This window comes from Vanacampus margaritifer, chromosome 10 (assembly GCF_051991255.1).
Source record: "Vanacampus margaritifer isolate UIUO_Vmar chromosome 10, RoL_Vmar_1.0, whole genome shotgun sequence".
Taxonomy (NCBI): Eukaryota; Metazoa; Chordata; class Actinopteri; order Syngnathiformes; family Syngnathidae; genus Vanacampus; species Vanacampus margaritifer.
In genome coordinates, this window is record NC_135441.1 from 12,782,871 (window position 1) to 12,808,172 (window position 25,302).

Consider the following 25,302-nt stretch of genomic DNA (forward strand, 5'->3'; position numbering starts at 1 on the left):
GGGGTGGGGGGCGCTCCTGCTCCGGGGTTTGCTCTCCGGCCGGTGGCCCCTGCGGGGCCCGGGGGTCGTCCTTTGGCGCGGCCACGGCCTGGGGGGCCCTGAGGTGTTGCGCTTGCTCTGTCCTGGCGGGGGTCGACGGCTCCCCTCTTTGGTGGAGATTTTGATGCATGCTAGATCCACCACACCAGCATCTATCGAGACTCAGACACAATTTGTTTCTCCCTCAGGTCATTGATTCGGTGGAGGCTGGTGTCTGTGGATCTCACTCTGCTTCGTCTGTCCTTTCTACCTTTCCTCAGTTTCTCCTTTGGGCCCTTGAGGTTTCCCTGATTTGTTGGAGTTTGGATGTCTCTGGGGTTGGTGAAGGTTAGTGGCCCGGTGGGTGGTGTCTGGTCGGTGCTGGGCTTCGCTTTTCTTTCTTTTCTTTGGTCCCCCTTCGGGTCTCCTGGCGGCCCCACGACTCTGGCTGGATTTTGAAGTGTTCGGTTTAGGTGAACGGTATGGGAATTCTTATTTATTTATTTTATTTTTTTCTCACGCACGCACGCACGCACGCACGCACACACACACGCACGCACACACGCACAAACACACATACAAAAAAAAAAAAAAAAAAAAAGGGAGAACAATGATGATGACATTTCAAATGATCAATACTGAGATCTCCCAAAAAAAGAAAAAAAAAAAAAAGGAAAATGAAGCCTTAAAATTTGATGTCAATGCTGTTCAAACAAGAAACATGTTGCAACCTGTTTGTTAATAAGTACATTTGGATACAAATCTTACAGTGTACATATACAAGTTTACTGATTGTTATTTTCTAAATTTGAGTTTAAAAAATTAATATACCGCAATAATTGATTTATAGATTCGTATCGGGATTAATCGGTATTGAATCGTGACCTATGAATCGTGATACAGATCGAATCGCAAGGTACGAGGCAATTCACACCCCTAATCACTACTGTTCACAATAGAAAAATGATTAGAAAGAATTCACAAAATCTAAATTTGCCCCGAAAATGTGGACTGTAAGCATCTTGGCTCAGATAGCAAATAGTGCTTTATCGATGACTATAGTATAAAGCTTCTCAAACTGCCAATGAACACAAAACACAAAAATGACAATTTTGCCGGATAAAGACAGGGTGCGGTAAACCAGAGCTCGTCTTTGTTGTCTCTTGGACACGTTGTGCTGTTTGATGAATTTGTTTGCGCTGTACTTGTGCATGTGCAAAGGCAATCATTTTTCATTCATTCGTTCATTCATGATACCTGGAGAGAAAAAAAAAGGGATAGGTGGGGGGGCGTTTGGTTGTGCCAGAGCCCAAGACGACTCTGTACTGTATCCACTCAACTTCAAAGACGATCACACACAAACATGCACGAAGCCTCTCTCCGTAGAGTGTATCTTGCCCCCCCTCCATAATAACACGTGCGCTGGAGCCTAAACTCAATTTGAAAAGCCTTTGTACTGTGTTGCAGTCTGCTAGTAGTGCAGGGAGGCTTATTGCATCCTCATTGCCTGGCCTGAGCAAGCATGTGTGACAACAAAATGCTGATTTCTAAACTAACAACAATTACATGTGGTCAGTGTAGCGTTACAAACACATTTAATGGATAGCTAACAAATGTATTGTATATTTCTATTTAATATTTCTAGGCATTGGATATTTACACATGATGCCTCGTTTTGTTCTAATTGTACCAAATAACAGTGCTATTGTTAAGCAGATTCAAACTATGCAAGGCAATATGTGGAGCTTGGATTGAGCAGGTGCGCTATTAATGATCATTTATACAAATGCATGGAGTTTAATCGCCAATTCCCGTTGATGATGATGCCCATCTTTCGCCGAGTGCTTCTGCATTTTTGGCAAATGCTTTATCACGCCAAGCCTCGCAAAAACACATGGAACGAGGGGGACCTTCTGTACTCTTGTGTACGATTGCCGGACGTAAAACAGCTTCAGTCGATGCTCAGTCCGTGTATTTTTTCGAGGATTCGCGTCATCGCGCACGCGCCGAAAGGCGGGCATCGTCATTAACAGGAAGTGACGATTAACAAAAGTGGCCAGCTCTGTCAAAAACTTGTATCTCGTCATATTTCTCCATTGAAATGAATGGAAATGTCATTATTCCATTTCAGCCACTCCTAAAAAAAAAAAATGCAAAAAGATGTCAAGTGTTTTTAAATAAGCACGCTATAATATTGTTAATTATTTAAAAACAAACATCACATAATTGCATTTAATTTAAATAATTCAGCAGTTTGTACATCATGATTATTTGATTGCAGTTTCTTCTGTTGTGCGCAACTTGGCCTCTAAGAATTAGTGATAGACATGACAGTTATTTTAAGTGAACTGAATCTTTAGAATGAATTCATTAAAAAGAACCATTCAAAAGATTTGTTCTTTTCTTTTCTTTGGTCCTTCCTCGGTCCTGACGGCCTCACAACTCTGGCTGGAAGTGTTCGGTTTAGGTGAACGGTATGGGATTTTTTAATCGGTTTTAGGTGAACTAATGAATACACACACACTCACACACGCACGCACACACGCACGTACACATGCTCACCCACGTACAAAAAAAAAAGAAAAAAAGAGAGCAATGATGATGACATGTCAAATCGGTAAAATTACCGAATGAATAATACTGAGCTCTGCAGAATTATTTTTTTTTTTTTAAAAAAGACAAGATTTGTTCTTTTTGAACGAAACGTACGTGAACACTACTGGATAAAAGTACAACAAGTCACAAAACTACTAAGAATACAGTTATGTGGACACAAACGAAGAAAAGTTTCACAACGACTGTAAGCGACTCAGTAAACCCTCAATTTATCTATATATAGTTCAGTAACATAGGCTGCTTTTTTTTTTAAATAGTTGATAAAAACAATGCTTGTATGCCTGTGAGTATGGTTTATTGTAACAACGGGACAGGGATGTTGTTGGCTAGCCTGTTTATGGTGTTTCCTATAATTATTAGCATTTAGCATGCGTACTTAAAGGCAAAGGCTTCGCATATAAATTATTATTAGAAATATGTATCTTTTCCTGCAATTACAAAGAAATGTTAGATCATGAAAAGCAATGACAGCTAAAATGCTGGGGGCAAAGTAGCGCCATCTAGTGGACAAATTGTCAGTAGTCCCTAACATATTGGATTGTGTTGGCTAATGCGAACATAGTTGCGGCGTCAAATTCAATGGAATTTTCAGTTGTTTTTTTTTTTGTCACTGTCACAATTTTTTTTTCCATTGTTTGCCATCTAGTGGAAACGCATTTATTTATCCTGCCTGTCGATATCCGTCATTGGTATTGAACAGTAAATAAAGAATCATTCTTGAGTAAAAATCAAGTACATGTAAAATTGGATAATTTCCCGCGGCACACCTGATGAAGAAAACCAAGAAACGTACCAAAAAAAAAGGCCATGGTAAATGTTGATCCATAGAAATTAAATGCTTTAAAAATAGCTTAAAATAGTAAAAAAAAAAAAAAAAAAAAAGTAGAAGGGAAAATGTCTCATATTTACATTGATAGACTCTCTACACAAATAACACCGCCTCTCGGCTCCAGTGGAGGGGCTTTAAAGTCCAAAATAGACTCGAACCCTTATCACTCCTTTGCTACCATGCGCTTGCACACACTGTCATTGCTAAAGGATAATTCTGCGCGTTTGCAGGCGACACGCTGAGCACGTCCTTCAGGGTGTAATACGGCGTGTCGCTGCATTAGGACGCCATTCAAACAACAACACCAAAAGAGATTCATGTCTCCGTACTGCCAGGGAGCTGCAACTTGGCGGGTCATGTTCTACACAAATCTCCACAAGTGCAGCATTAGGCAGACTGACACAATCAAAATACTCTGCTACCTTGACTTACAAGTTTAATTTGTGGCACAACCAAGTATGTAGCTCAATTTTGTCATCTCTAAAACCAAGTTGCCAATTGAAATTCGTTGAAATGTCACCTATCCGTTACATATATATATATATACTGTATATATATATGTACTGTTGCACATTTTTAATGAAAACGACATAAAACTAAATTGTTAAAACATAATAAAAGTGAATGTAAAAAAATAAAAATTCAGAAGTATCTGGAGCTGTTCATTATGCATGTAAGGGAAAAAAAATATGTTTGATAGTGTACGTTAAGGATAATTACTGTCTTTACAAGAGTATTTGTTTGTTGAAGACCGACTAAGTGCGCTACCAGGCTCATTCTAGAGGTACACAATAATATAATAATAATAAAGATAATGATCATTGATAATAATAATTGACTGCGATTGGCTGGTGACCAGTTCAGGGTTCTAACCCTAACCCTGACCCTAACCCTCTGAACCGCCCGCCCATTGACAGCTTGGATAGGCTCCAGCATGCATTAAATTTAACTGATATGAAATTAAGTGGGCACGTCTATCATAAATATGACCGGACCGAACCAAGTCGGCCATTTTGTTTTGAAGCAGCCATTTCAGGAAAATTTTGGGGCTTGTACTTTTGACTAACTCACTCTATGTATCTATGATCTTTGAAAAAAATATTAACCAGGCTAAGACAGAAGGCATGACTGATCAGGTGAAAATCATTTGCCGTACATTCAGCAGGCAAATTCAGCAGGCCCCCGCAGCTCCACTGAAATTGTTGTTGAAATTATGGCAGAATATCCAACCCTGTTTTGGAAAGTAGTTGGAATGTAGAATCAAAAGGAGATGATAAATGTACCCGTCAAGCAGAAATGTTGCTAATTCTGTGTCGCTTCGCAATCCTCTTAGCTGCCTGCCTTCCAATTCCTGGTTTGTTGCTTCTGGACATAAGAAGCAGAGTGAAGAAGCAACATTTCTGCTTAACAGGTACGTTTATCACCTCTTTTTGATTCTACATTCCAAAACATAAAACTTGAAATGTTTAGACTTTAAATTATCACCCAATTACGAATAAGTCACTCTGGCAATGAAGTAGCTGTGGCTAATGTCGGCTCGTTTACATTGCTAATGCTAGTTTAGTATTCCAAGCGCTATTTTGTTGCATAAGTTCCCTGTGACTATTTATCACAACTGCGCACTTTCGTGAGCGGCATGGCTTTGGTTAGAGACTCAAGGGGGATGGGGGGGGGGGGGGGACGTTAGTGAAGTGAGGCTACTTACAAATCAGATCATGCTAGCTATTTTAACACTGCGAAGACCCTCTTTATTTTTTTCTTCTATTTCCATTAAATAGAGGTCTGGGAAAGTCTTGCAGGGATCAGTCCGGGTCTAAAATCTCAAAGTTGTATTTTTCCCCCGAGCCGCCAGCCTTTCACAATCACGCACATTCAAACAATAATGGTTTGCACGCAACATGTCAGCCTCCTCACTGATGCCTGATTGTGAGACTTGATGAAATCACCAAAGTCATACTTGCACTAAAGGGCAGGAAGTCAACTATCTCTCTCTCACACATTCTCTCTCTCTGTCTCTCTCTTACACACGAGCATATTGTGTCTGCTGAATGGCTTTTGCAGAAATAATGCAATCACGCTCATAGCCTGATCGCTTATCGGGGGGGCCCGCAAGCGACGGACTGCAGCGTGAGCGGAATCTTGCCGCAGGCTGCGTCCTAACGCCTCCTGCTGCGATAAAAGTCGGATAGCAAATGTGTATTGTCGGGCCTGTTATTGGAGGATAATAGAAAAGAAGGGACTAGCGAGTGGAGGCTCATGAAACTGAAAATGCTGGTGCTTGTCAGCTCTTTGATCTCCTGATATGGTTAATACTTCCATGATTTCCATTGTTTTCCTTGTTATGATGCCCCAACCTCATGAGGCAGTAAGATCGGTAAACAATTCAGGTGTGTATTCGCACAAAGGTGACTTAGAGGTAGCATATAATGAATGTGGCGGCTCCTCTCGCTACTTTGCACAAAAGAACTCAACTAGGAGGGGGAGGGAGTAAAAAAAACTCCATGGAACGCTTGGTTGCACATATACATACTGCATTTATGTGTGCTATGTACTAATATTACTGTGTATAATTATTGTAATTAGGGGTGCGCCAATCGATCGGCCCAGCCGATTTATCGGCCCCGATTTCCCTAGTTTTGGGGGGATTGGTGAGCAGCTGATCCCTTCTGCTGAGATGACTAATGGGCTTTTCATTTTTATTTCAGAGAACTACTTAATTTGCAGTTAAAATAAGTAAGAATATAAAGAAAATAAGAGTTTGTTCAATGTTTTTCAATAAAAAAAAAATAATTGGAACTCTGAAGGTGTATACTGCTTGTTATGAAAAAAATCAAGATCGGCAAAAATCGGGATTGGCAGGTCAGACTTTTTATAAGATCGGAGATTGGTGATCGGCCAGAAAGTTGTGATCGGTGCACCCCTAATTGTGATGGCTCATCTCACCAGTTATTCATGACGACTGTCAGCTTGCACTATATAAAAACGCAGTTTGACTAGTATTAATTCAACTTAAACAAACAAACAAACAAAAAGTCGATGGCACATACAATCATGTGCATTAGCTACGTCATGATAATTGTTATGATAACACAATAGAAATAAACAGAAAGTGAAAGGAAAAAAACGTGTACAGTCATTATGTTTTTTGGACATGATCATCGAATGTCATTTAACAAACAGCACCTTGCACAATAGGAATAAACAGAAGAACTAGAAATAGTCCATTAAGTAATAAAAAGTTCACGGTACAGTCGGTTCCTCGCCAGTTAATCATGATCAACGTCATTTTGCACATTAGAAATAAATACAACAACAAAAATAATTCACAGGGTCCCCCGGAAAAAAAATACAACCTTTTAGGTCTCATGTTGAAACAATTTACTTGCCATACTGTATCAGTATGATAATGGGTCCTCTCCCAGTTAATCATGACAACTGCCACCTTGCGCAATAGAAATAAACATAAGGACAAAAATATCATGTAGCGTCAAAATAATGATTGGGCACAAGGTTGCACTAGGTTCATATAATGTAATTAATGCTATGACTTCTCTCGTGACTTGTTCATGACAACAATCACCTTCCACATTAGAAACAACCAACAGCAACAACAAAACCCTATGGGGAAAGTATGACCTTTAACCCTCCCCACTGAACATTTATAGTACCTAACATAAGAATTGTGTAATATTTATTACATTGATTTAGCCATTTTTCTGCCAAATTAATTCATTTAAATGTAGCTTTGACTTTTTTTTTTTAAATGACTTTGTACTTGTTTATCTCATTGAATAATTTGTTAATGCATTTTCTTTTAAATAATAAAAGTTAAATGTACTGTAACATGAAGTGACATATTTTGCCTTATTTAACTCATTTATAAACGACCTGGCCCATCTTTCCATTTTAAAAATTAAATGTAGCCCTTGAGCAATAAATAAATACATAAATAAATAAATAAAAAATCTGCTCTCTGCTGATCTATGAGGTCAAAATCGCAGCACCTTGATCATAAAACCGCCGCAGCTCCTCTAACCGGTGATTCATGACAACCGCCGCCTTGCACAATAGAAATCGACAGGAACGCCGCCGGAGCGACAGTGAGGACAGAAAGGGGAAAGCAGACAGATGAAGAGACAAAACGGGCAGATGGAGGTCAGCGATTATTCCGCGACCCACAGATGGTCGGCGGTCTTCTGACAGCCGCGCGGGCTGACGCGCTTGGAGGCGAGGCGTCGAGTGAGGACGAGGCTCTTTCTCTCCCCTCCTCGTTCGTTTAAAACCTCGACGCGAGTGCGCCTTTGCTCCTGAAGACCTCCCTCGCTCCCTCTCTCACTGCGGTTCATCCGAGTGCACCGTGTCGCCGAAAAGAACAGTCGGAGGCGGATTAGCACCTGATGGTTCAGCAGGAAGTACCTATCGCACGCACATGCACCCTCCAAGCCCGCCCGCCTCATTCCACCCTCACGACTCCCCGAGAGACTTTTCCGTGACCCCAGCTAATGTTGAGCGCAGCAGAAAGCTAACAAGTTAGAATGCCGCCAGTTGTGTGTGTGTGTGTGTGTGTGTGTGTGTGCGTGTGTGTGTGTGTGTGTGTGTGTGTGTGTGTGTGTGTGTGTGTGTGTGCGTGTGCGTGTGTGCGTGTGTGTGTGTGTGTGTGTGTGTGTGTAGGCCACAGGTGATGCTCACACTTGAACTAAGATGAAGGCAAACAACAACAACGCAAAACCTCCTCACCAGGCACGCACTCGACCTCCATCAAGATCTGGCTGGCTTCAAAGTGACCACCCCTGTAACGATCTCTCCCCAGTTATCATTGACCATATGGCGTGTGTTGAAGAAAAGATCTTTTCTCCGCGTGTTCATTTTCTTTCGGGTAGTGAGAATGTTGGTTATCCGAATGCAGGCTGGAGATCGATGAACAGTCACTTCGAAGCTTTTGTTTCTACAGAATATTCCGGGCACAAGTGAGTTACAGACAATGGCTGCAGCCTCTCATTAGTGCGAAGATTTCAGAGCACTTACAACATTCTTATACTATCTTGAAGGGCGGTACCACAAAAAACCCCAGCAAACAGCCCACCCGGAGTTCACCGGATATGAGACTTTTACAGACATCATTCAATACACATTGACTTCAACCATAGACAAATGGTCTATTGTTGTGAAAATAGAGGAGGCCATACAGACATGACGACACGAGCAGAAATTGCGACAGCACTCACAAAGACACATCCACAGATAAAAGTTCTACTGAGGAAATAAGTAAATTAAAACAGTTATGACTAAATCTGGGCAAAAGACCCCCTTCACGTGCGCAATAGAAATTAAGAAAACAAAATGACTAGAAATGGGATATGGGGTTGATAAATTGAGCCGGCGCGTATCATGCAAATAAATGGACGTGAGCAATGAGGTGTCAAAATGAATCTATCAATCAACTACTAATCGATTATCAAGTTAATCTACACAATTTTAATAATTGAGTAATTGTTTATACCCATTGTTCAACTTAACTGATTTCAGCCCCTCGATAAATATTAGCACTATTGTATAAATATTTGTTTTGCTCCTCTCACCAGTTGATGACAATTGCTACATTGCACAATAGAAATAATATATCCATCCATCCATCCATCCATTTTCTTAGCCGCTTTTCCTCACAAGGGTCGCGGGGGGTGCTGGAGCCTATCCCAGCTGGCTTCGGGCAGTAGGCGGGGTACACCCTGAACTGGTTGGAAATAATATATATATATTATATTTTTTTTTTCCCTGAAGAAATAATAATTTTTAAAAAATATTTAGAGGGTCAACAAATGTTCACCGCACGCTCAGTCATGCACGTGCATACATACAGTATGTGGGTAATGTACTAATACATAATTAATGGCATCGTTCTGCTTGCCAGTTCTTCATGATAATCACTAGCTCGCGCAATTAAAAATAAATACGACGAGAAATAATCCATATGAAAATCCATGACATCTTTGGTCATAACTGGGAATATATGTGAGGAACAACATGCTATCACATAATTAATGCAATTGCTTTTCTCGAAAGTTATTGATGAGAATGGCTACCTTGTACAATCAAAATACACATAATGAGTAGAATTAACTCAATGGAAAAATAATAATTAAAAAAGTGTATGATAAATTCAGTCACACATACGCTCATGCATGCATGCACAATGTGACATGATTCATTAATGGCTCCTTTTGTCAACTATTCGTATCCAGCAGCAGACACAAAAAGAAAGATATAGAGTAACTAGAAAGAATCTATTGGAAATTAAGAAAACAACAAACCATAATCCACAGTTGTAAAAATCTTTTCTCAGTCACTCATGGACATCCAGTATATGTGAGTACTGTACTATAAGTTTAATATGACTGCTACTCCTACCACTTATGATAAAGACTACACTCTAAAAATGGATTGGTTAAAAAAAAAACTACCAATCTAGTTTGGTTAAAATCATATTGGTTTAACCTAATAGATTGGTCAGACATTTAAAAATGGAAATGTGTGTCTAGATAGATCACTATATCGTGACCAGCTCAGTGGCCTAATGGTAGCGTGTCTACCCTAAGACTCGAAGGTTGTGGGTTCAATCCCTGGCCGGCTCATACCAAAGACTTTAAGAATGGGACCCATTTGCCTCCCTGCTTGACACTCAGCATTGTGGGTTGGATTTTGGTCATTAGATCCCCAAATGATTCCTTGAGTGTGGCCCCTGCTGCTGCTCACCGCTCCCTCTGGGAATGGGTCAAATGTAGAGAACAAATCTCACCCCACTTAGGTGGGTGTGACAATCAGTGGCATTTTTTGGGGGATTCCCCCAAAAATGTCAGCCTCTAACACAGATGAACCAATATCTTGGTCAGAATGACCAATTTGTATCGGTTGGCCCAATCAGCAATATATATCGGTTGAAAAAATTCTAGAGTGGTTGTTTTAATCAAAGGATCTGTTGAACACATAACTACCAGCTAGATTGGTCAAAAAAATTTTTTTAAAGGGATGTAATTAGTATATAGTGAACACAATAGAAATAAACAGACAAAATAGAACTAAACCAAAAGTCAATAATATTGGTGTTGTTTGGCAAAAGAGCTATTTTTCATAAGAGATTATGTCAAGCAGCGACAAGAGACACATCTTTGACAAACCTTAACCTTAAGTCAATCAAAATGAATAAGCCATGAAATGAAATGTCATTTAAGGAGTATTATTGCTTTATGAGGGCACCAATAATCAACCTCAAACAATAAAATGAATAAATAATATTAAAAAATTAAAATAAAAAAATTAATAGTGTTTGCCACTTTAAATAATTCTTGCGTTTTTTGCGAGATGACCCATAATGACCACATCATCAATTTTATTTATCTCCAAAAAGAAAAGAAAGAGAGAGAGCAAGCAACTTTACAGTGTGCTACTTGAGCCCACTTGAATTGATACTTCTAACAAATTGCCCCAACTTTTGAAAATTTGCTGATGCAGAGAACTGCAAACGTGCAGCTCATGAGGAAAACTACAACAATGACAAAAACAACGTCAAATAATTCTTGTGTGCTTTTGGCAAGCTTGCCACCTCAGCAGACAATTAGAGGAATGAAGCCTTTATGTGAATGCCCCAAAAAAGACCACGACACTAAAATGAACCATAAAACACCATAAAACGTGGTATCCAATTTTTAGTGCGTCTTTAAAAGCACCACGCTAATTTGCATAACAGTGATTGTCTTAGGTGGCAAAGCAAGACAAAAGCGACCCTTACAAGTGACGCACAAAATGGCATGCACTTACCTAAAAAGAAGACAAACTACGACTGTTGCAGTTTCTTTTAGAGAAATCATCATGATGTTGCACATTCGAAAAAGAAGATAACTATTTTTGTTGCACTTCCACAAAAAGACAATGGATTTTGCATTTAAAGAAAAGACAATGGATTTTGCATTTAAAGAAAAGACAAACTAGTGCACTTTCCCAAAATGAAGACAAACTAGTTGTATTACACTTTGCAAAAAAACAACAATAAATGTTACACTTACTTTAAAAGAAGACAAACCACTAATACTGGCCTGTAAGGGTGATGGGACTTTTAAGCTAGCCAAAATATGATTAACTGCTTGCACAGAGCCTCCTCTTTGAAGTTTTTTTTCCCCCTCTGAGCGAGCAGATTGGGGAGGAGTGAGCAACTACTCACGGAGAAGGAGGTAGGAGAGAGCAAGACGAAAAGAGATACTAAGCAAATGTGGATGCCTTTTTGTTCTGTTGATCAATGTACATAGTCCTAAAAATAAATAAATAAATGGTGCCAGAGGGTACAAGTTAGCCCAAAGAACAACATGAGTAGCCTTTGAGTCTGTTCTAAAAATAGCTCACAAGTGATGGGGGCAGTGTGAATCATTTATTTATTTATTTATTTAAACTCAACGTGGTTTTCTTCTATACCAGATATTCAATATTTTATTAAAAAATACAATAGATGTAGAGGTCATTTTAAAGCTGCAATATTTTTTTCTCAAAGTTACCATACAGTTGGAATATATTTATCTACTTTGCACTTTGCTATACAGACATTAAAATTGATTTTTTCACTTTTAGCATTGGCCAGGACCAAACATGCTGTTGGCTTTAGTGTCTGGTATAACTTATTATTATTATTTTACTACTTCTATTTTTGCTTTTATTTTTACTGTGGACATTGTTGTTTATCAGGAATAACTGCAGTGGAGAACGATTGCGTGAACTGTATAATGCTCTATAAATAAAGTTGAGTTGCGGTAGTATACAGTGTTGCTTATTCTTATGCTCGTGCGTGCACTTTTTCTGGATTATTTCAAGCCGCTGTTTACTCCCATTGTGCAAGGTTTCTGGTTACCATGATTAACTGGTAGGGATGCACGATAATGCTATTTTTAACCGATACGATAAACAAAGAATTTAGAAAGTGCCGATGTCGATAACCGATACGTAAGCCGATAACTGTTTGCAAAATTAATTGAAATTGATACAAATTAATTAATAATAAAATTAATACAAATGTACTTTTGAGTCCTACTATGAGGCTAACATGTACAAATACATTGAAACATTGTGAAAGCACCATGAAGCTGAATTTTTTTGACATCGCTGCTTCAAAGACAACCAGTAACTCATTTTGAGTTAGCCCAAACAAAACAGTCATATTTTAAAAATGCAACAAAAAACGGTGAGGGTAACATTTTAGGACACGGTAAAGAAAGCCCACACTGACCATAATGATCTTCTGTGAACACGAGGTTGCGCGCATTATGATGTCACAAATATGGGACACTACTGTAAGAAAGGGAGGAGTTGGGCACAACCACAACAGATCAACGTGGCAAGTCTATTATTATCGGCAGATTTCTTTATTATCTGGTTTATCTGTTTGACGTCAAATTGGTCAATAATTATCGGCCACCGATATTATTGTGCATCCCTATTAACTGGTGAATGGAGCAATTGCATGATTCATGACATGTATTTTGCGTGCGCATGTGCCTCTGTGGGCCTTTTACAGCTACATCATTTTCTTTCAGGACTTTATGACGTTCTCGCCACCGAGCGTGAATCCGGTGCAACAAGTGCTGCAGCCCAAATGAACACGTAAGTCATTTTTCGGACCCTCGGCCGCCTTTTTTCCTTTTGGCGCCTTTACCCCCGCTGACACGTCGTAAAGCAGCAGCAGTGTGCTCGGGTCTAAGGGGAGTTCATTGTTTTGGGGCGAATAAGCACATTTGTCAGTTTTATGCACCGTCGTATTCCGATGGCAGCTAGAGTAAGTTGCATTCGGGGTAGTTTGTCCTGGACAAGGTTGTCGTAAAATCTGTATTAAAAAAAGGAAATGTGGTTAGTTTACAGGAAAGCTGAAATCGTAAATGTTTGAAAATGTGCCTCGAATTTTAAAAAGAAACCCCCCACAACATTTCATTTATCCAAATGCTGAAAACGATCATGTTCCATGGGTGTGCAATGTACCAGTATGTGTAAAAAAAAAAAAAACAATCACATTTTGGTATGTACCTTAGTCTTAAAAGAACACACCACTAATAACTCATTTTTCAGTATTGGATTAGGCATTGTGTATAAAGAATAAAAGTGCAAATATCTCTGGCATCTTGTTCCCTGAATTTTCTTTTAAACAGATTAAGCATCAAAATAAAAACATACCGTGTGCAACACCATTATCCTGGTCACGTGACCGCGATGACGTATCCCGTGCGTAAACGACAGCTGCCGTCATCCACTTGAATGGGATTTTGTTGACGTAATGGGCAAGAAAAAGACCGTCTTCTACTTCTTCTTCACACAACATGTTAACAAGCTGAATTCTCGTGGTATTTGCGAGTTCACAACATTGTTTTAAGAGGCGGGATATGCAGCTGTGACGAAACCAGCAAGCGGCGACACAGTGGGAAACAAACTAATCTAACATGGACGAATGGACGTTGCAATTCATTCTGTTCTTGCAGAATTAGCGTTTCCTTGTTGAACGTTGAACAGCGGCGCTTCGTGCATTTTTATTTGGTAAAGATATTTGTGCTACCCCCACACCTCCCCCTTCCCCTAAAGAGGAGAACAAAAACAACGTTTTCATCCGTTGCCGTGATTGCATACCGGTAACCTAAAAGTGTTATCAGTGGTCTTTGGTCACACATTGGAATATGAACTGGGATGCACTATTAGAAAATAGACGTCAGCGCTCCTGTACTTTTATAGAATTATAGAATTAATGTGATTGCTCCTCTCTTCAGTTAATCATGATAACAGCCACCTTGCACAATAAAAAAAATAAACTCATAATCAATAGTGTCACAAAAAAAATCAAATGCGGCACATTCGGTAAAGCACGGGAATACAACAAGGAATGTATGCTTTGTAATAGTAGTAGTGATAGTAGTCGAGTTAATGTCAATTAATGGAAGTCGTTATTTCAATTATTAATGTTGTCAACTCGCTATTTGCGCTACACAAGTTCCGACACAGACATGCGTTCCTCGCTGTCCTTGTTTCACTCGTAATCGGAAATCGTAATAGACTTCTAAATGTGTACAAATAAAAATTAAAAAATTGAAGTTATTTAGCTGTCAGCTATTATTGCACAGTGTTTTCTAAGTTTGGGCTGCTTTTGTTTCAGTATTAGAATCAAAGTAGTATTATGCAGGTAGGTGAGCGCGTATTTTCCCCTCATACACGTAAAGATGTCGAGAGACGAACAGTGACATTGGCAACACTTTCACGTCTTTAGTAACTCAAAATCAATAGTGTAGTAAAATTGGAAGTATTCTTGCTAAGCCGTAGAGCCGTAAAGCCCGAAAACGTCTGATCTTAGAGAAAATGTTGTCGGCTCTGAGGGGGTTGAGGAGCTCTAACTCACAACTAAGCCCGCATGACACGTTACGGCGCGTCGTAAAGTTATTGTAAAGCATGCCTTGTCAAAGATGCTCCTTTTTGCTGACACAAGAAGCAAAGATGAACAAACCAATGAAGAATTGACGACACATCCGGTGGTTCTCAACTGTTTTCCACGTTTTCCTTTTGTTGCGGCCCACTTTTTTAGGAGTAAAGAATGGCAAAGAAATGTTTTGCTTGAAAAATAGACTTAGAAGCCATGTTTACAGAGAATTTACAACGTACCCTTAAAAATAAATGGGTTGCAGGTTATTTAGTGTCTGCCTTTAAATTTCTTATCTTCATTTTTTTTTTTTTTTTTTTTAAGGAGAGCTCAGTATTGTTCATTCGATTTGACATCATCAAATGATATGTCAGGTCACTCATATCTCAAGGCATCTTGTATGAATTTTTTTTTAAGATGATGCAATTATTTTGAGACACGGGAGGTCCTGGAACCACAGTTTGAGAACCACTGCCCTACGCTACTCACAGTTACGAGAGATATAGACAGCTATGATAAAGTGTGGAAGCCAGTGTTAATGTTGTTCATGTCTAACAACATTTACTTTAAAAAACATGTATTTGCTTGTAACTTTTTTCGAGGCTAAAAGGCTTCAGTTATTCTTGGACATCGGACAATATTTTTAAAACCACTCTAAGTTGCCTCGCCGGCACGTTAATCCGTCGCCACGGCGACCGTTCTGCGAGCAGCAGCGGCCAGCCGTTCTTATCTGCTTAAATTTCAAAGTGAGGCCGAGGTGGACAAGAGCACCCTAATTGGGGCTGCTGAGACCTACCGATATGCCTACACGTCTCCCTTATTGACATACTTCTCCATGTCGCCACAGTTTAAAAAGTTTTCTTTTTTTTTTCTCGGCAGGGCTGTTGTTTCTCAGTCATGTCTCACTCATGCCATTCGTGTAGCATTTAAAACAGTCAACAGTCACCTGTTTGTGGTTTGCTATTTACCTAGAAGCCTATACATTTTTTTTTCTGTGGAACCCTATCCTCAACTAGTCAAAACTCGCCTCCATGTATTTTTGTGGACTTTTTTGTCAGATGCTCGAAAATGGTGCCAAAGCTAGTAGGAAACAATTGGTGTCAAGGAAGTATGCTTAAGTCATCCATCTCGATTGAAAGATTAAAACATTTGTAAGCGGTGGAGAGTTAAGTTTAGCTCAGTTAGTTAGCAAACATTATGCAGAGCTAGTTATGAAATAACTCCCATTTTTGTTGACAATGTTACTGCCCTCAATTGGCCATTTTGCCTCCTGAACGAGACAAACATTTTCTCCTTGGGTTGCATTTGAAATAAAGCCAAAGTGTGCCATCTAGTAGTGAACTAATAATTTATTCAATTTAAAAACCCACTATTGATTCCAATAAGATGCAGAAAAATATGTCAAAATATATTTTGTTTAAATAATCGTAGGTCTAGTAATCACGAATTATATTATATGGCTGGAGTCTCACCTTACAAGAGGTTGACATGTTTTGCCGCCATCTTCTTGCTACGGATGTTCAAAGGACAACTTTAGCGAACATAGTTAGCCCTGGTGGTGCTTGCATCGAGTGTCGGATCCAATGGGTGGACCCTCGCTTACATTCCACAGCTGGGGCCTGGAGGTTGTCGTTGCTGAGTCCCGCGATTCCTGTTGCTTGTCACCTTCTGCTTTGCTCTCATTAGCTTTTAACTAGCTATGTTTTACTAGCTCCTCCCTCCCTCTTGTTAGCCACTCCAGGCTCTGACTCCACCAGCCCTTCTTGTTAGTTGCTCCAATGAAATCCGGCTAGCTTGGTCTTTAGGTGTCGCTCACCGGGCTTCACACCGGCTGCCAAGTCGCCGTTGGTTGCCGAGATGCTTGTTTGCTCACGCAAAATAAGAATTGGCAGTAGGCTTGCGGAGTGTGGTCTCTCTGAGTCAGCGTAGTGTGCGTGCTTCTAAATGCATGCGCTTCGGCTGCATTCTATGCTAGCGACTTCTAGTGGTCACTTAATAAAGCTGTACCTATAAACAACTACTATCACAGATGTTTGGAATTTGGATATTTTTGTTGTCATTCTTGCAATATAATAATCTCGCGTTTCTGACTAGCAAAAAATTAAGAAAAGAAAATTACTTGTTCTAAATGACACACCAATTTCATTTTTGACTGTGTTGAAAGGCAGAACATATAGCAACACTATTGCGGGCCTTTCAAAATGTTTATCATATTTTTGTTGATGTACGTCTACTATAGATCAATTGGTAAGCAAAATGAATTATAAATGAATGCAAACTGTGTGTGCACGGTTTCCATTCATTATTGATTACGCTGTACGTGTTATCATTGCTTACTCTTTGATCACTACACTTTGATCTTTATAAAACAGTCAAATATTTCCAATTTCATAAAAGTTTGAGTTGAGAAAAGGAGAAAAGTAATATCACATCTTATCTAAGTGTTAAGCCCATTTTCTTAATTTCGTGCTTTGGAATCACATAACAAATGGTTACGCTATTACAAGCCCGTTTATCAGATTTGTCTTGCCCTCTAGTGGCCACCGGTGGCTAAGTAACATGAATTAGAACATAAAAGTCAACCTACTGACTTGTGATTAGGATGACCACTTCCATAAGGTCGAAAAGGAGGACATATTTAAAAAAAATTATAAGTGCTATAACGCAGTTCACTTTTCACGACCTCGCTGTTTCGTTTTTTTGGTGCAATTTTTTTTTACAGTCATGTGCCTATTTTATAAAATGTATTTAAGTTTGAACATTGAGAATGTTTAAACAAGAGAGAAATTTGATAAAATGTAAATGCCTCGATGAGAAATGTGTATAAACTGTGTGTTGAAGGGTTTTAGAGACTTAAAACATTTATAATAAAAGTTTAAAAAAAAGCTATAACTACTTTGTGGATTTCTTTTTTTGCAAGTATTTTTTGGAACCAAACGGAAAACGAGGGAACACTGTAGATCAGATTTGCGGTGTATTTTCATCAACAACAAAAAGTTTTGCATGGTTTATAGATCATGTTTGCGCACTAAATAGTAAAAAATCTAAATCTAAATCAAATAACCGCACGACAGCGATTCTACTCGTTAAAAAAAAAGGTTATAATTTCAATAATTTAAATTTTAAATACTGTAATACTGTACAAACTATGATCACAAAGTAAAACTAATATTATTTTACACTCATATTCCGGTTATTCAACACAAAGAGCTAGCCAAACTAACACGCTAGCACAGCCTTACGTGACCTCTCACATGGGCAAACAAATATGTGGATTAGGCAACACTTTATACAAACAGTATAAATCCATAATTAAACTCTTTTGGCACTTACATGTTATGTAGACAACTCCAGCTATTAGTAGCTGCATTATCATTGCACTTTGACTGTGCTGCCAAAAAAGCATAAAACACAACCAAAATAATAACTATCAAATTAACTGTGCAGGTAAACCTAATGATGTGTTCAATGGGTGGATGACAAATCATGTTTTTTTTTCTTAATCTGAAATGATGGACATAATTGGCCAGTGTGGATGAAGTGCGTCATCGCAAACACCGCCAACATCAAAACAAAAATCCAATGGCTGGCTCATTAGGCCTGCCGGCTATTGATGTTTAAGGTAAACTGCAGTCAGCGAGTGCTATGAAGCCCCCGCTGCCGCCCCTCCAAGGCGATGAGTCAGAGCGCAGACACGCGGCGGCCATCCCGGACTGTCCGTCAATAATCCTTTCATACATGGAGATCAAAAATGGAAAGATGCAGGCTGCGTGACATTTGCATGCGCTAGCTGGTTACTGTAAATATCACATGAGAATGCAGAACACTGCAAACGGTCTGCGGGAGAACGAGTAGAAGCCCCCTTGAGGCCCCCAAACACTCATTGTACACACACTGGCGCTGCAGAAACAAGCTTTGAAGGGAATTACAATGACTTGGCAGACGCAAGTAATGAATATTGGAAAAGCGCCGTCTCATTTGAGTCAGACAAAACAAGCAGAAGCTATGCAGACACTTGAATCATAGACACAAACCTCAGGGGAGCGAGTGAAAAGTTACTCCAGACCACTTGGTGGCAGTAATACAATTACACGAAGGAGACGTATGGTTTGCAGAAATGCTTCACTTTACAATCAATCAAATAAAATGTGTCAAAGTTCGTTAATAATCTTAGCTCATTAAATAATTTTAAGTTAACAATATTCTGTTAAAGACATTGGGCCCTGCTGTCATGTCCAGCACAAAACTAGCACAAATCACAGTCTAACTATGAACATGGGAGTTTTGTTTATTTTGGTATTTTGCTAGACTAGCACAGAAAGGAAAAGGTGTTTGTGCCATTGTGGGATCGAATGCAGCCAACTCCTATGAAATTGAAGCGGATCACCTCATTTGCCTTAAAATCAGGGCGGTTGTATATATAATATGTTACATGTGACCTCACTAACGTACATGATATTCTGATGATTTTTTTACATTCGTGGAATCTGAGTTATGCAGCGAAATCCAGCAGTTTTTATCAACATCAGAAGGCGACCATTTTGCCATTTGCTGTCATGTGAAAATGACATCACAGTTGCGCCAGGTCTCGGTAACAACCAATCACAGCTCAGCTTCAGAAAACAGGTGAGCAAGTGGCAAAATGGCCGCCTTTTGATATTGTTTGATTGCTGCATAACTCATATTCCACTAATACAATATTAACAAAAAAACACCATATTTAGACTTGTGAGACTTCATAGAACATATTATTGTCTAGAAATGTTTACGTGGTTGACTACCCCTTTAAGTCAACGGTAAACATTCCCACAGCGGCTCAGTCCGCACGCCCGCTTGCTCCCAGGGTGCGGTTGTCCATGAAATGATCAACACCTATTTAAACCACCTCTGGCACACCGTTGAGCCACCTGCTGCGCCGGATTTACTTATTTCATGATAATAGAGCACATGGTCTTATGTGGTTCAAGTAGCACTTATTAAGCAAGGGATTTATACTGCATTTTATTGCCAAGAATTTTTGACTTTAAAGAAAGAGCATTTGGCTACATTTGCCCCGAGACTGCTTTCTGGAGTGAATCAGCACACAAATGAAATTGTTTTTACAAAGGCATCTCTTGTATTTGATGTCAATGGGCTGTGCAGGCATACCTATTGAAGTGTCCACTGAGACATATACAGTATTCTACAGCACACTAACATTCGACTACAAAGGCTTTTTTTTCAATGCCCCAACACTTGACAACTTTGCAGTATTGTGTTCTCCCAGATGAAAAAAAAAAAAATGAGACTGAGAGATTTACGTCATCTGTCGAGTGATGAAGACGGAATACTTTTTTCTTTCTTTCTTTTTTCACGAACAGCGTGATCCAAATGGATCGCGCTTCCTGGAGGCAGCCCTGCGTCTATTTAAACTGAGCAGACGGCGCTTAATGGAAATTCCTCAAAGTCAAACATCACATGAAGTGCATGGATGCAAGCTGTGTGTGTCTGCTTTGTCATTCATTATTCATTCATATTGTGCTACCGTGTTGCTGCTTCATGGTCTGCTCGCTGTATGTGCAGCGACTCCAACTGGCCACAGGGAAATTGCACGGATTACTTTCAAAGCATTGCTTGTGGTGTAACTCATACAACGATGGCATAGACAGTTGTATCTTAAATCATTTTTCATAAGTTAAAAAAAAACAACCCATTTTTAAAAATGTTTTAATAAAAAAAATAGCACCTGATAATATTGTACTTTATCAAACACAAAGCAACAACATAATTGAATAGTATGTAGAGTGAAGAATCAAGAGTTAAACAGTTTTTGCCTCAGTTCAATGGTGATTGTGCTGCTCCTTCTGGCGTGCACGTCTTGGCCGCCTGATGCACGTTTAGGCTGGGAAAAGTAATGGGACACTTGTCCTGAGTGGTATGTTTATTTTGTCATTGGTTGTATGGGAATCTAACAAGAAATTGTGACGCTATTACAAAATATTAACATTTGTGATATTTTTTTAAATGTTTTTTTAGGTATCGGTTCATCTCGTTTTGTAGTTGTCTTTCTCAACACGTCCCCCAGAACCCTCTCAAACCCATCGCTAGCTTTTGTGTTGTAGCCGACTCCTTGCACGCAACAAGTCCCCAGCTGAGCTCTTTTGGGCTGAAATGAGATGAAAGAACAACACTGATGGGCCTCTTTTTTTTCTGCTTCTTCTTCTTGCTGCAATTGAAGGAAAGGAAAACACAGACAAAGAGAGGGGACTTTAGTTTTTGCAGATGAAAGTCAGCTGTGCAGCCGAGTCCCATCGCCAAGTAATATGTTCTTTTGTGACTATAAAAGGCGGTTTTGCATTTTTGTCACCTTTGGAATCAGCTTGCAAGTCTCAAATGGCGGATTTGTTTTGTACTATTGAGACAACAAGCACTCTCGTGTCGAGTTCAAAAAACGATTTTGAGCTAAAAGTCACGATGTGATAAGCTGCCGATTGATACATCAAAGCAAAAACCACCATCTTGTGCAATTGAAATCAACACGAATAGAACTAAAGAGTCGCAAAACATCCATGATTATGTAACCTCTCGTCTTACTCATTCACAAAAATTGCCACCTAGCACAGTAGAAATTAACAATAGATATAAAATTAAAAAAACACCAGGTCACCAGTCATACACTTATTCTAATGCAGTGTTTCTTAACCTTGTTGGAGGTACTGAACCCCAACAGTTTCCTATGTGCATTCATCGAACCCTTCCTTAAATGGATACTTGAATCATTGAGTCAACATAATATTTTGTCTATAAATACTGTGATAAGTTCATTATTTTTCATGAACATTTAATACCTTTAAAAACAAATTTTGACACATGCTGTCGACTGACGAATACATCACCTGTGCTGAGGAAACGCCTCTTTTTTTGGTTTGGTTAGCAAACTGAGCCATGATTGGCCGTTACTTATTTCCTCAGCACAGGTGATGTCATCTTCAGTCGACAGCAAGTGGAAGAATGTTTTTAAAGGTATTAATTGCAGATGACAAATAATTAAGTTATCCAATTAATTCTGGACAAAATATTAACTTTTTACTGCTGGAAATTGGAAAATAAAATGTGATTTTAAAAAAAATTATCCCCCCCCCAATTCAAGACATAGGTAAAGGGTTTACTAGTGAATAAAATGAACAGGGAAAATAGCCTTTTCCTCGAATTTGAATTCAGAAAGCGTTGTGTTCTTGTATTCACCATCTCTATGCAATTTAAAATTCATTCTAAATAAAAATAATTTCGTTTTGCTAGACACCGAAATGTGCTGGACTAGAGTTGCTCAACTTGACATTGTAAATCATGCCGTTAGGACGCTGATATCCATCCCTCAACTCAACTTTATAGAGCACCCCACCACTGATTTCTTAAGATGGAACCCAGGGGCAGCAGTTACAATGAAAACAGCAGAAGCCCCATAATTGAGCCCTGTGGAACACCATGCATTCGGTTATACATGTGAATTCCTATTGCACATATTCGTATGACCACCTTCTTTTTTTACTTGAGATAGTATGAAGGAAATCACACGACACACAAACTCACCAAACCCCTGGGGTTCGATCGAATCCAGGTTAAGAACCACTGCTCTGATGTAATCGTTCCTTGCCCGTTGTTCACAATGACCATCACCTTGCACAATACAAATATAAAAAATGGTAGGCTATACAGCACACTAGGTCACATGCTTGAGCATTATCCGTGCCAGTCATGCTTAACAAAGATAAAAAATAATAGTTTGGAGCTTTTGCAAACACCCATAGAAAATAACTTGAGCTGAGAATTGTCACGGCCAAACTTTATTTATAGGACTTATTAACGAAGCCTTGATTGCTCCCAAGACGGCGCTGCTGAAGTTGTTTATTGTGACGGGATGTGTATAATAGGCTTGCGATTGGTTCAGGTACGTGATGGAGAATACCGTCGGTAATTACATGTGAGAATTGGCTGCTTTGAAATTGTCCCTGAGGGACACCACGCCACACTGGGAGGTGTTTGGTTCCGCCAAGCTCACAACTTTCACATTTAAATGTGTCCCACCTGTCTAGTAAACAGTTCGCTAAACACAATTTAAATTTGGTTCCGATTGAGTGAATCTCATGGCTGTGGAATCACACCAGCGGCGGGTAGGCCCTACTAATGCGAATGTTTTTTTTTGCATGGGTGCAGGGGTTTTGTGTCAGCAGGTGTTACTGGTGGCATGCTTTGTAACAAATTTGTTGCCAATTGTGTTACTTCACTGACTTGGAGGAGTTAGTTCTGATACGAGTCATGGTTAGGGTGACCAGACGTTCAGTTTTGGATGGGACAGTCTAGTTTTTGTATTTTGAGACTTGGGTCCCGCATCACAGCGGATTTTGCCAATCTCTTAGTTTTGTCCCATTATTCAGGTTCCATTTTTTTGCCCCATGTTTTGCCATATGTATTTCAATCACACAGTTGTCATAGCGATTCATGCGATAAACTCATTAAAAGGGAATTTAACTGTTAAATGTTTTCCTATTTATTTCCAAATTGACATTTGCATTGTCATTCGCATCTGCATCTGATTGGTAGCAGGTAATAGACATTGACCGGAACTACTTCCACAACTAGGAATCATGGGAAATGTAGTCCTTCTATCTGCTGTGGTCGCCACTCATCAGTCAGACAACGCAAGCTGAGCTTTCTAGCGGTATATTTTCAATGTTGCAATTTGCTTTACGTGATTGGCGCAAGCTCAATCAACTGTATAGATAGATTTGTTGACAATCGGGTGGATTCACTAGGAGGAGTTCATATGAGTATAAGCCCTGAAAATTGAGAAATCTTGGCACAAAGTTCGCATGCTCGGCGGCCGTTTGTTCAATAAAGCTTATAAACTGACACGATGGCTTCATCTTGTTGATGTTCTCGTGTGCTTCCTCAAAGGTCAGCGTTGTCGATACTCAACACTCTCACACTGAAGGCAACATAAAGACCTTGGTGCTGAATTACTTTGCACCCTGTGGGAGAATTGGTTTGATTTCTGGAATTAAAACCCATTGATTTTTCAACGAAAATTGACTAGCGTTGAAAGACGGACTGGCCTCATCTTCACTCAGTAATCAAATGAGCAAGAGAGCAACTATTACGTTGTCGATCGTATCAGCGTACAGATTAGAGCAGATGTGACACAGTACAGAATTAAATCGTAAATGGTCTCACACTTGCACACTCAAGTTGCTTTAAAACTGTCTCCTCATTCATCAACTGACGCAGCATCAGAGGTAACTGGGGCTTCAGTATCCGTCTCAAGGGCATATTGTCACAAAGACTCAAGATCCTTGCAGCATGATTTGCTTTCGCAGGCCACACATAACGGTAATGATGTGGCAGGCCATCTGGCCCCTTGGACCTCAGTTTGGTTTAAACAAAACAACTTCACTATTTATTTGTCTAGTGGACCACATAGAGACAAACAATCATTCACGCTCACGTTCACATCTTCGGACAATTTAGACAATATATGAACCTAACATGCATGTTTTTGGAATATGGGAGGAGATCTGAGTACCCTGGGAGAGCAAATAAACTCCACACAGCAAGGCCGGAAGCCAGATTTGAACCGTCAAACCAAGATTGTACAATTCCTGTTCAGTTTGGTCAGGGGTCCTTGAGACTTTCATGTGTACCTTGTAATGACTGACGTGAGCAGACACCTCTCTGTCAATCGGTATAGCTCATTTCTAGGATTTATAATTTTGAACTTGCTCTGAATCTCAAAATGAAACTTGAACTTTGACTCCATGCGTCACTCGCATTAGGTGGCCTGGGCAAAAACACATTTTTATAAAGCATCATCATATTCTGTACCTACATCTGACTGGGGCTAATTTGGTTGAATTCCCTTGATAGAGTTTCCTGAAGTATGAGCCCAGGCAATCAACCAAAATGGTGTCTTCAACCCAAAATTGGCTGACTTCTAGTTTTTGTGCATCCTGTCATGATGTATATGTCCTCCACAGAAATTCATGTTGTCGTATGAATCTTGTGCTGGGGAGACTTTTTCCAGGGGCACTACTGAGTAAGTTTTGCGGTGGAGTCGTGTTTGGAAACATTTTCACCAGGATAAATGCACTTGCAAAATTCCAGAGCTTACTGAGGCCCCCAAAGAAGTGGTCAGATAAATATTGTGATGGTTGGTTGCTCCTGGTGTACACAAATATATGATGACCTAAAGTTAATGACATGAACTCATGATGCACCCCCGAAGAGAAATCTCTCTAACCTTTCAGCAGACCCGGAGGCTGACCCGAATAAGCGTCTCGCCGCGCCGACCGATTCCCCTCCCAGGCGCCCCCAACCCTCCTATACGTGATCAATAAATATGTTATTTCAAGTCATGATGGGAAAATCAATCTTTTTT